At 39.7% G+C, this 12,078-nt stretch overlaps 1 long non-coding RNA gene across 2 annotated transcripts; it reads left to right on the plus strand.

Moving 5' to 3' along the window:
- Positions 1-9,511: 9,511 nt before the first annotated feature.
- LOC131256236 (uncharacterized) lies at positions 9,512-11,603 on the plus strand. 2 transcript variants are annotated; one of them, XR_009176688.1, is made up of 3 exons: positions 9,512-9,547; positions 11,140-11,252; positions 11,334-11,603. It is a non-coding gene; the product is annotated as an uncharacterized LOC131256236 (long non-coding RNA). The 2 variants fall into 2 exon arrangements; XR_009176687.1 differs by lacking the exon at positions 9,512-9,547 and having other exon boundaries at positions 11,010-11,252.
- Positions 11,604-12,078: the final 475 nt, after the last annotated feature.

Genomic DNA, 12,078 nt, shown 5'->3' on the forward strand with positions numbered 1-12,078 from the left:
GTGGATCCTAGAGCCAGCATGATTGACATATCTAGCCATTTGATCTATCCAAGGGACGATCAGCAGTTTTGATCACTTTCTTGGGCCTAATTTCTATCTCTCTCATCGCTTTCTTAGGTCCATATTTGCAAATACGAAACCTTAATAAGAGTTACGAGGTTTTCTTACTTTAAGAAGTTGAAAGCTTTATATCCTAGAACTAAGCATCGTTACTTACCATTTATTTAAAATTTAATTCATAGGATGAGAGGATCAATTATGAGGAATTTTATTCAATGATAAGGATTGGATTACAGCAACCAACATAAATTCCCTAGTTTCTACGGCAGTGATTTTGCAATGCAATGACCGGATGCTATTGGGAAGGTCTTATCATTCAACACAAACCTCATGCTTGCTGGATTGGGCTTGAGTCTTATACTTAAAATGTAGGGGATTCAAGCATGTTAGCTCTTAGTTTGTATAGGAATTGTGGTTCCTGGCCAATAACCATTTGTTGAAGAGTTAAGACTTGTGTTCATGTGGGATCCATGGTCCAACAGTCCAAAATTTGAAATAATGAGCCTCAACGAGGGAAACTGGAAATTGAGTAGGGCAAACATGAAATTCAACGGGGGAAATTGGAAATTGAGCAGAGCAAATTAGAAATTGAGCGGTCCAAACTAGAAATTGAATGGGGCAAACTTGAAATTGAGCGAGAGAAACATGGAATTGAGCGGGGCAAACTGAAATTTGAGTAGCGCAAACATGAAATTAAGCGGGGCAAACTGGAAATTGAGCGGTGCAAACATGAAATTCAGCAAGGGAAACTGGAAATTGAGTGGAGCAAAAATGAAATTCAGCAGGGGAAACTGAAAATTGAGCAGGGCAAACATGAAATTCAGCGGGGCAAACTAGAAATTGAGTGGGGCAAACATGAAATTTAGCGGGGGGAATCGAAAATTGAGCGGGCCAAACTAGAAATTGAATGGGGCAAACTTGAAATTGAGCGAGATAAATATGGTATTCAGCGGGGCAAACTGAAATTGAGCGGGGCAAACATGAAATTGAGAAGGCCAAACTAGAAATTGAACAGGGCGAACTTGAAATTGAGCGAGAGAAATATGGAATTCAGTGGGGCAAACATGAAATTCAGCGAGGGAAACTGGAAATCGAGCAATGCAAACATGAAATTGAGCGAGGGAAACATGAAATTGAGAGGGGCAAACTAGAAATTGAGTGGGGCAAACATGAAATTGAGCGAAGGAAACTGGAAATTGAGCGGGCCAAACTGAAAATTGAAAGGGGCGAACTTGAAATTGAAAGAGAGAAATATGGATTTCAGCAGGGCAAACTGAAATTTAAGCGGGGCAAACATGAAATTCAGCGGGGCAAACTAGAAATTGAGCGGGGCAAACATGAAATTGAGTGGGAGAGATTGGAAATTGAGCGGGCTAAGCTAGAAATTGAATGAGACGAACTTGAAATTGAGCAAGAGAAACATGGAATTCTACGAGGCAAACTAGAAATTCAGTGGGGCAAACTAAAATTTAAGCGGGGCAAACAGGAATTTGAGCGGGGCAAACATGAAATTGAGTGGGGGAAACTGGAAATTGAGCGAGGCAAAGTAGAATCCTTAGTGAGTAGGAGAGGAAGTGTTTAAGTTCCGAATTCTATTGCCTAACGGCGCCATCGCAAACTTAATGTTATATGAACTAGGGGAGAACATGTTCATCGGTGAATTTATTGGTGTCGAAGAGTAGATTTTGAGGGATTTGCAAAAAGAACATCTGAAATTAAGCAGAAGATAATGTGGGATGGAGACGTTTATCTTGAATATCAATGAGCGAGGCAAACTATCAAAATGAGCAAAGAAAACTAGAAAATGAGCAAGGCAACCTATAAATTGAGCGGGACAACCTAGAAATTGAGCGAGGCAAACTGGAAATTGAGCGGGGCAAGCTTGAAATTTAACGGGGCTAACTTGAAATTCAGCAGGGCAAACATGAAATTGAGCAAGGCAAACAGAAATTTGAGTAGGTCAAACTTGAAATTAAGCGGGGCAAACATGAAATTTAGCTGGGGAAACTGGAAATTGAGCGGGGCAAAATAGAATCCTCAGATGAGTGAGAGAGGAAGTGTTCAAGTTCTAAATTCTATTGCCCAACGGCGCCATCATAGACTTAATTTTTATGGACATGGGGAGAACATGTTTGTCGATGAATTTATTGGTGCCGTGAAAGTAAAGTTTGAGAGATTTGTAAAAAGAACACCTGGAATTAAGCGGAAGATAATGTGGGATGGAGACGTTTATCTTGAATATCAATGAGCGAGGCAAACTATCAAAATGAGCGAGGCAAAATAGAAAATGAGTGAGGCGACTTATAAATTGACGGGGAAAACCTATAAATTGAGTGAGGCAAACTGGAAAAATGACCAAGGCAACCTAAAAATTGAGCGAGGCAAACTTGAAATTGAGCGGGGTAAACTAGAGATTGAGTGGGGCAAACTGGAAATTGAGTGAGGGAAACTAGAAATTGAGCGAGGAAGACTGAAATTTGAGCAAGGCAGCCTAGAATTTGATCGGGGCAAACTGGAAATTGAGAGGGGAAAACTGAAAATTAAGCGGGGCAAATTGGAAATTGAGCGGGGAAACCTAGAAATTGAGCAGGGCAAACTTAACATTGAGCGAGGGAAACTAAAATTTGAGCAAGGCAACCTAGAAATTGAGCGAGAGAAACATGAAATTCAGCGATGCTAACTTGAAATTCAGCGATGCTAACATGAAATTCAGCAAGGGTAACATAAATTTCACTGAACTTGAAATGAAATTAAACGAGCCTAACACATAATTGAACAAACTTCAAATGAAATTCAATGAGTACTTCGATGAAGTTGGCCAAGCAATTAATTAAAATGACAAGGCAGTTCATAGATTTTCCATAACATCACATGAATGTGTGGATATTCCTAGTCATATCTTTATCATTTGTCTATCAAATTCATGAATTACTTAGGGAATTCAACCAATCATGAACCGGGAATGTCGGCGACAACTCGAGCATATTGCTGATAAGTAGGTCAAATAGACCAAGAACTCTTAAAATTTGAAATCAGTTTGATCAGTCCGCTTTTATCTTACTAAGTTAACTTATTTGGGCCCACCTTAAATGTATGTGGACTATCCACGACATTCATCCGTTTTTCCATCTATATTAAGGGTTTGAGCCCAAAATTGTGGCATATCCAAATATCAGGTAGATCATACAAAAGGAAACAGTGATTCAATCGTAGAAATCTTGCTATGGAAGCGGATTGCGTGGTGAGTAACTCACTACGCTTAACGTACTGAGTAAACCCCGTGAGGTCCACCATCATTTATGTATTTTATCCGCTCCGTCCATCCATTTTAACAGATAATTTTATGGCTTGAGCCTAAAAATGAAGCATATCCAATGTTCAAATGGACCACACCACATGAAACTTTTGAATTGAACTTCTGCTGTTGAAAATTTCTTAGGGGCCACAGAAGTTTTGGATCAACCTTATATTTGTGTTTTCTATTCATCCATGTCTATATGATCTTATGAACAGGTTTGATAACAAACAAACATCACTGTTGGGCCTAGTATGGTTTCAATGGTGGAAATCATTATCCCCACTATTTCCCATGGTATGATCCACTTGATCTTTTGATATGCTTCAATTCTAGGCTCAACCCCTTAAATTAGAGGGAAAAAAGCATGGACGGTGTGGATAGACTACATACATTCAAGGTGGGCCCAACTGAGTTTACTCGCTCAACCGAGTTTACTCAATACGATAGGAGCGTACTGAGTAACTCAGTACGTAATCCGATTTCACTTGCTACGCCCCATAATGATGTTTTATTTGTAATCCATCATGTTCATCGGATGATGTATACATATATGAACCAAAAGCCCAAATGCAAGCTTCATCCAACGGGCAATGTATTAAAATATACCCGTGGTGCATGCTTTCTTTAGTGGACTAACCATTTTCAGAAGATGAGAAAATGCTGATGTATGGAGAGGATGCAATCCAATGGGAGAATAGTGCGATCCAATGGAGGGATTTTTGTGCCAGAGAAAAGGGTATTTTGTCTTTCTTAGTGGAAATGGATTGAGGAAAGTGAGTGAAAGCAACGTGAGTGAAAGCAAAGACAGTGAAAGGAGGGGTATTTTGGTTCACAACATTGCTGTCCATACGTGCAGGGTCTAAGTTGGGAAGTTAAGTTTGGGATATTCCATAAATGCCGCTGGATAAAAGGTGGCATCTACAATGGTCATTTTCTCAGCAAGAAAAAACCACTTATATAATATACGGGCGGAGAATGAAGCTTGATACGCGGGCGCTCAGAATTGTTGATGTGGTATATATTGACTCTAATAAATCTGATGCGCTCAGAATTGTTGATTTTTCATCCCACTGTTTCCAAGCTAAAATCCAAACATCAGTTTGTTTGGATGCTTGCTTCTAGGAATAGGGTTGATAGCTTTCATTTTAGACCATCCAATAAATTCCCACCAGTCCAATGGCCAGATGATTAAAATCTCGAGAATTTTTTGTGTGATTTTCTACCCTCCTTAGAATTATATATTTTAGAAAATATTTACTCAAAATTCATCTCAACCACCAGATTCTTCACCATATATATTAGGCCAAGTGACCAAAAATCAAACCATACTTTTGGAAAACTATTTACAATGCTAACCCTCCAAATTGCTTACGTTAGTCTTGCTTATCAAAATCATGAATGGGCCTGATTTTTTATGAACCATGATAAATTATGGTGTGGCAGTGGTTTTCTTAGGATAGACCTATAAAAATAAAGAGTAGATGTCTCTTTCCCAACTACTCTTTTGGTGTGGCCCACTTGAATCACATTTAACATGATCTGTCATACTATGCATAATGTTGCATTACACATTTAACCATCCAAGTGGATCTCACATAGAAATCACGGTAGCCCTGTCAAAAATCAAAGGTGAGTCTCCCTTTAAAAACACTAATAGACAAACTGAAATCGATAGCCGTTGGGAGTAGGACACCTCAAGAGTCCGACCGTGATGTCTATGTGAAATGCACTCCCACCATTAAATGGGCAATCCCACTTTGGGCCTTAAGCCAAAAATCGTACTAGCCCATGATTCAAGTGGGCCACAATAGAGGAAATGGTTAGGAGAGCCATCCACCCGTGATTCTTACGGGGCCCATTATGATAATTATATGAAATCCATTCCAACCATTAGATGTCCCACCAAAATTTCTGAGTGTGCTGCTAAAATTAGATACATTCATGATTCACGTGGGTCATACTGAAGGAAAAGGTTTGCAAGATGAGTGTGGAGTGATGAAAGTGAGCATTATGTGATGTGGTAGAGCATATCAATTTGTAAGCTAGCAACACCTAATCCCGCAAGCCTGGCTGCAGACTCATGACGCGTGATACGTAAGCATTTGATCTCATTGGTTGAAAATCATAAACTCTTATTATTGGATATTTATTTGTTGAAATGGGACCATCAGATGCCTTTTCAATTTTATCGTGTCCAATAAATGCCCACCTTCCGATGGTCAGATACTTTAGCAAGCTTAATTTTTCTAATTCATATTTAAGTTGGGCCATAAGTTGGAAGGTTTAAATTGAACTACTTGTATTGCAAGTATGCAATATATAAATCCTCCATGTATCATCTATCATACAATCTACCTGAGTATAGAGACGTCCTCTAGCTTGAAGTCTTTGTTGGACCACCCAACTGCTGCCCTTGATTCTTGGAATTGCTTCAATAGTGACCCCTCCCATATCTACCTTGGTGATGGAAAAGCTTTCTACGCCCCACCATAATGTGTGTGTTTTATCCATGTCATCCATCCATTTTTACAGTCCATTTTAAGTCATGAGCCCAAAAATGAAACATATGCAAACCTCAAGTGGAACACACTACAAGAAACAGTGGTGATTGAGCACTCACCATTAAAAACTTCTCAAGTCCCACTGTAATGTTTATTTTCCATCCAACTCGTCTATTAGATCACACAGACCAAGATAAAGGTTATATATATATATATATATATATATATATATATATATATATATATATAGCGAGAGAGAGAGAGAGAGAGAGAGAGAGAGAGAGAGAGAGAGAGTCATGCTCCCCTGCGCACCTATGCACGTGCGCACCTTTGCACAGGTGCCATGGGTGTCTAATCTGAACGGTCCATGTGATGCGGAATCCCATAAAACCCCAAATGACAAATTTTCACCCCGATCTAATGTTCTGGTGGGCCATAGAAAAGAGAAATGCAAATCAAGGGAGGAAACTGTTTTCATTTTTCATGACCCATCAAAGTTTTAGATCAAAGTAAAACTTGGGCCCGGGGGGTTTCAGGAGGTGCTGCTTCACATGAACGGTTTAGATTTTGGATCCACATCACGTATGATGGGTTCTCAAAAAAGTACGTACATAGTACGTACAAACTGGTTCGCAGGTGAGCGTTTCCGTGTGTGTGTGTGTGTGTGTGTGTGTGTGTGTGTGTGTGTGTGTGTGTATATATATCTTGATCCAAAACTTTTGTGGCTTCCAAGAAGTTTTTAATGGTGGGCATTCGATCGCCATTATTCCTTATGGTGTGGTCCACCTGAGATTTAGATCTGCCTCATTTTTGGGCTTATGTTATAAAATGAGCTAGAAAAAATGGGTGGACAGAGTGGATAAAACACATATCATGGTGGGGCCCATAGAGCTTTTCCATCACCAGTACCAAGGTGGGTACTAGAGGGGTCACTTTCGAATTCTAGTCCTTGATTCTGATTTGAAGGAAAGTGGGGCCCACCCATTAACTAATTCATGGGTGGGTCCCCTCTTGGTCTACAAATAGGAAATGTTCTAAAGGTACAACAAAGGGTCACTATCTCTCTGCTTATTGGGCACTGACCATCAAATTTATGATTGTATCTAGACCTTTCTTTGCCAGACTAATGACCTCTGGAGGTGGAGACAGGAGAAGCTATATAAAAATTTCATAATCCAAGGATAGCGATTAACCTTACTGCCTAAAATTCCCTTTCTTTTTCCCATGTGGTATAATACGGGGCTGGGCTGGCCCATTGGCCTTTTGTGCCTGGCTCCTTTCTTGTTAGACTTGGGTCGTGCTGTCAAGCCTGGGCCAGGCTTGATTTTAAAATGCAGGCTCATTATCTAATTGGGAAGGGCATGGACCTTGTACAACCCAGCTAGAATGTGACCCAACCGGCCTTTGACTATCGAGAGAAGAAATCCTATTATACAAAAGAAATTTATGTCCTCCGTAAAAATTGGGTGGGCCCCACCATGTTGTTTATGTTAAATACACCCTGAAAATGTATTATCATATTTTAGGTCTAAGAACCAAAAATCAGATTCGTCCATTGTTAAGGTAAACTACACATTAGAGAAATAGCATACAAGGCAATTTTCACACTGCAACTTGTTTCTCTTGGTGTGGCTCACCTAAATTACATATGAGCCTGAATTTGACTATAAGGTCTAAGTTTTGGTGTGGCATCTAACAACTAGAGTGGATTTTATATAATCATCATGGTGGGCCCTATAAAACTCAAGGGTGGATGTCTCTCCCAACTCTTTCCATGTGTGCCCCACCTTAATTACAAGTCGGCCTAGCTTTTTTTCTCTATGGGTAATGTGAGATTACACATCAAATGGTTCTCGCATATGCATCATAGTAGGCCCATAAAAAGTCAAGGAGCGCGACTTGGGTGTGACCCTAAACTAGCGATATGGGTATAACCCTAACCATAGGGCCCACATAGATGTATTTAATACATATATGAGCCATCCGTTGATTTGGCAGCTTATTTTAGGGCATGTTCCCAAAAATCAAGCAAATATAATTTTTAAGTGGACCACAAGAGGTTACTAACCATTAAAACCCTTTGTTGGCCACAAAATTTTTAGATTAGATTGGATTTTATCAATAGTTTGGATGGTCAATAAATATTATCGTCATCACTAGGAAGTTTTTAATTGTGGTCGTTCAATGACCACTGTTTCCGATGTAGTCCATTTGATATTTTTATCTACTTTATTTTTAACTTCATTTTTAGGACCATGCCCTAAAATAAGTTGGCAAAAATGATGGACAGCATGGATATACAATGCATACATCGAGTGGGCCCTACAGTTAGGGTCGCACCCACATAGTTGGTTCTGGAGTTGCAGCCAAGCTGCGCTCAAAGTGAATGTTGGGTCAGTAAAATTCCCTTTTGAACGCTGAACCAATGGTGAGCAATTTTTTATATGAAAATCATCCCCCTCCACTCATCAAGTGGCTACACTTTTATTTTGTTATTTATCAATGACTATACATTGTTTTCAATTGTGTGGGCCACTTGATGAGTGGATAGAACGATGTTCGCATTAGGTGATCCTCTTGATGGGGCCAACCTATCAGGAGGATTGGATTTCACAAGCACTAACACTGGTAGTAAATTTAACAAGTAGTAAGTTGTCCACTGGGATGGCCTTAAATTGTGGTCCAACAAGTTAGACTTGAGACATTCTCTTTTCAAATATTTTAGTATAAACCGTTGCAAGACTAATGCCCACCCTTGATTTCTCAGGTGACGAGCTCAGGCTGGCAAAAAATAAAAGGGTTGGACTTAGGCTGGATTATTTGGCTTGTCACAAGCTGGGCCAGGCTAGGTTCAGGCCTACATCAAACAATGAGGGATGGGCTTTAGTAGAGCTTGGCCTGAGCTCATTGATACCCCCAAGTATATTTAATTAAGGAAAAAAGATATCACGCAATTGTATTGCTTGAGATTTCTTGGCCGTCTGGGCTAGGGTTGACCATGCGGGGTGGCTCCAATGTGATGATGCTTATGTGAATCCACCCTAATAGGTGCCTGACCCACACTACACCAAAATTGTTTATTAGGCACAGCTAGTTCTTTGGTTCAGAAACGGTATTAAGCCGTTTCTAATTGCACATGGTGCTAAACCGTTTCCGAATGCAGGACCGTACCCTCTTTCCACGTACGGCTCTTTTGCTTTCCCGTTTTCTTCAATCTCTCGTCTCGCATATCTCTCTCTCTGTCTCTGTCTCTCTCTTCAAATCTCCAATCTTCTCACCTTAAGATAGACTGCACGTCTTCTCCCTCATTTCTCACTCTCTCTTTAGTTGCAGCAAAGGTTTCCAGGTCTCTTTTTATCTTCTCACCTTGAGAAAAGGTAAAAGGGGGGAAAAGAGAGCTCGTTCTGGACGTAGATCTTGCATCGATGGACCAATCTGTGGGAAAAGGCTTGGGTTTTCTCGGTTGCTACTATATCTCTGTGCATTAGGGTTTTCTTTCAATCAGCCGTGGAAATGGCGACTGCGAACCCTTTCAATCTGTTGGGAGATGACGATAATGACGATCTGTCGCAGCTGATAGCTGCTCGGCAGCAGCAGAAAGCAGCACCGAAGAAAGCCCTAGCTCCAACGCAAGCTGCTTCTCAGAATTTTCTGAATAATGTGGTAGCTCCTTCCATTGAAGATCCAGGTCAGTTCCCAACCGTAGGTGCTAAGTGAGATCATCTCTCTCTCTCTCTCTCTCTCTCTCTCTCTCTCTCTCTCTCTCTCTTGTATTTTTCTTCTTGTTTGGGTTCTTTGTTTGAAAGAGTAGTTAGTGAGTGGCAGGATCCACAGGAATAACGAGGCTTCCTGTATTAAAAAGATCTTTAAATATTTTAAATGTTTTAAATGTAAATTTAAGAGACTGGAGAGTTTGGGAATTGGTCGTGATAAGATTTTAGGTCGTTATCTGGAAGGAATACGTATGATGGAGCAAAATGCTTGGATCATTGTTGTGTGTGTGTTTAAAATTTATTTTAAAATCAAATGGGGCATGGTTAAAAAACAAAGAAAACAGAGAGCAGAGAAAGAAAATCTGAGGCAAAGAGAGGAGAAGAGAATAAGAAAAGAGGATTAAAGGAGGATCGTTTTCCATTCTAATCTCATCCGTTGATCTTTGATCGCAGCGGCGAATTCAAATACTGAAGTGGAGATGCAGAACGGCTGCTTCCAAGTCTTTCTATCATCGGTGATCTTGAGCCTTGGTGCCATCGTGTTTTGGCAGAATCAGGAAGGAGGAGATGGCATCAAGGCCAATAGTTCCTCAACAACCAAGAGGTGGACTAGCTGCTCTGGGCGTAAAGCAGAAGCCTGTTGCAGGTGAAGGGAATAACAGGAAGGCGCTGGGAGATATCAGAAATTTGGTTAATGTCCGAGGAGGAGTGGAAGGGATATACCACGATAACACAAGATTAGTTTCACATTGCAATTACCAATCTTTCAAGTTGGATTGCAGCTGCAATTTGAGGGCTACTTGTCAGTATGAATACTAGGGATATACCACTAATTTGTCTCCTTACATCTCGATAAATTTCTGTACATCTCAAAACCAAGTGCGCAGAAATCCCCTGTTTTCTTAATATACTTCTGGCGGCTTGCTACCCACCTTGAAAAAAAAAAGACATGCAAGTGGCTAGATATTTGGATGAATCCACCATCCATTAATAGTGACACATCATCATCATCTCCACCTGCCTGTTAACACCAGTGTTTTGCTCCGCATTCTAGCTGCATTAACATAAAGTCCTTCAGTTAGTTGTGAAATAGTTTCCACTTGTTGGGTTGACTCTTTATTCGGAACACTTCTCAACATTAATGCATTTTGGCAGTTAAGCCTGGTGTAAAGTTCAATAGAACAGTTACGGCGTGAATCACTCTGATAATAAGCAAACTTGGTAAATTTGGAATTCCTATTATTGCCTTATGAATTCCCTGAGTTTGGCACTTTGGCTTGATTCTTTGATCTGGCTTGAATTATTCTGATTCTTTGCTTCCTCAATAGAAGTGCTTCTGAGGAGATTGTTGTTAGGAAAATTTTCTTTTTTAGTTAGAGTTTGCTTGGAGACAAGATCTGCCTCCCTTTTTGCCTGTTTTTCATAGCTGCGGCTGCCTTGGATTCTTTTGTTGCCTTGTTCTCTTGGCAGTGGTTTAATAAAAAATTCTTGTCATCTCTCTCTCAAAAAAAAGAAAAAAAGAAAAAAAAAAAAAAGATGTACTTAGTAAGCTCTAATCTGTTGGCAGCAATTATCTCGTTAAAACAGGCAGTAGAAGGTCTTGACAACCTTGACCAGTCTGCAGAAATCTTGATCCATTTTCTCTGTGCTGTTCCTGGATGGGGTGAGAAAAATGCTCAGGTACTTCATCCTTTCATTTTGTCCTTTATTTTTAATATTTTATGTACAGCAGTGCAGTCAAATTCCTGTGAATGAATACAGGTTCAACAACAGGTTATAGAGATCATTACTCATATAGCTTCTACAGTCCAAAAGTTCCCAAAAAGATGTGTGGTGCTCTGCATTCTAGGTGGGTATTAGGTTATAGTTGTAAATGGTTTTTTTTTTTTTTTTCATTCTATAAAAGTTTTAAATGTGTTAGATATGTTTGATATGACTGTTATTCTCTGCAAGTTAACTAATATTATCAGCTATTACTTCTGGAAAAACTGAAAGAAGTTAAAATTTCAAGAGATGCCTGGTTTAGGTTCAGTTTTCTTAGAAAAGTCACCGCCAACCTGTTACTTATGAGTCAATACGAGTGATACTAGTTGTTGATGAGTTCTTTCAGAGTTTTCTTTTGGTCTCCTGATCCTAGTTGATTTGGTCAATTGTGAGCGATGCCTACGAGTTTTGAGCTTTAATTTGGAGCAGTGATTGACGTTGCATTTCTAGGACTCACCATATAGGTTAATCTAGTACCAGAATGTAAATTTTTATATTATGTAGGTGGATTTTTCTAAATTTGCTTTTTTCTTTTCTTTTTTCTTTTTTGAAAATTCAAGTTTAATGCTACTTGCACAAAATGGGCGGCGGGCTGCCGCTAGCACATCAACTGTTTTCCACATTAAAGGTGGGTATTCACACCAAGACTAGGAATTGAAAGTCTTGCCAATATCTTCAAATTCTATTTAAAAATGGGGGCCTAATTTTTTGAGGCCCTAAGAGAGCATTAATGGATGCACAT

Source organism: Magnolia sinica, chromosome 9 (assembly GCF_029962835.1).
Source record: "Magnolia sinica isolate HGM2019 chromosome 9, MsV1, whole genome shotgun sequence".
NCBI lineage: Eukaryota > Viridiplantae > Streptophyta > Magnoliopsida > Magnoliales > Magnoliaceae > Magnolia > Magnolia sinica.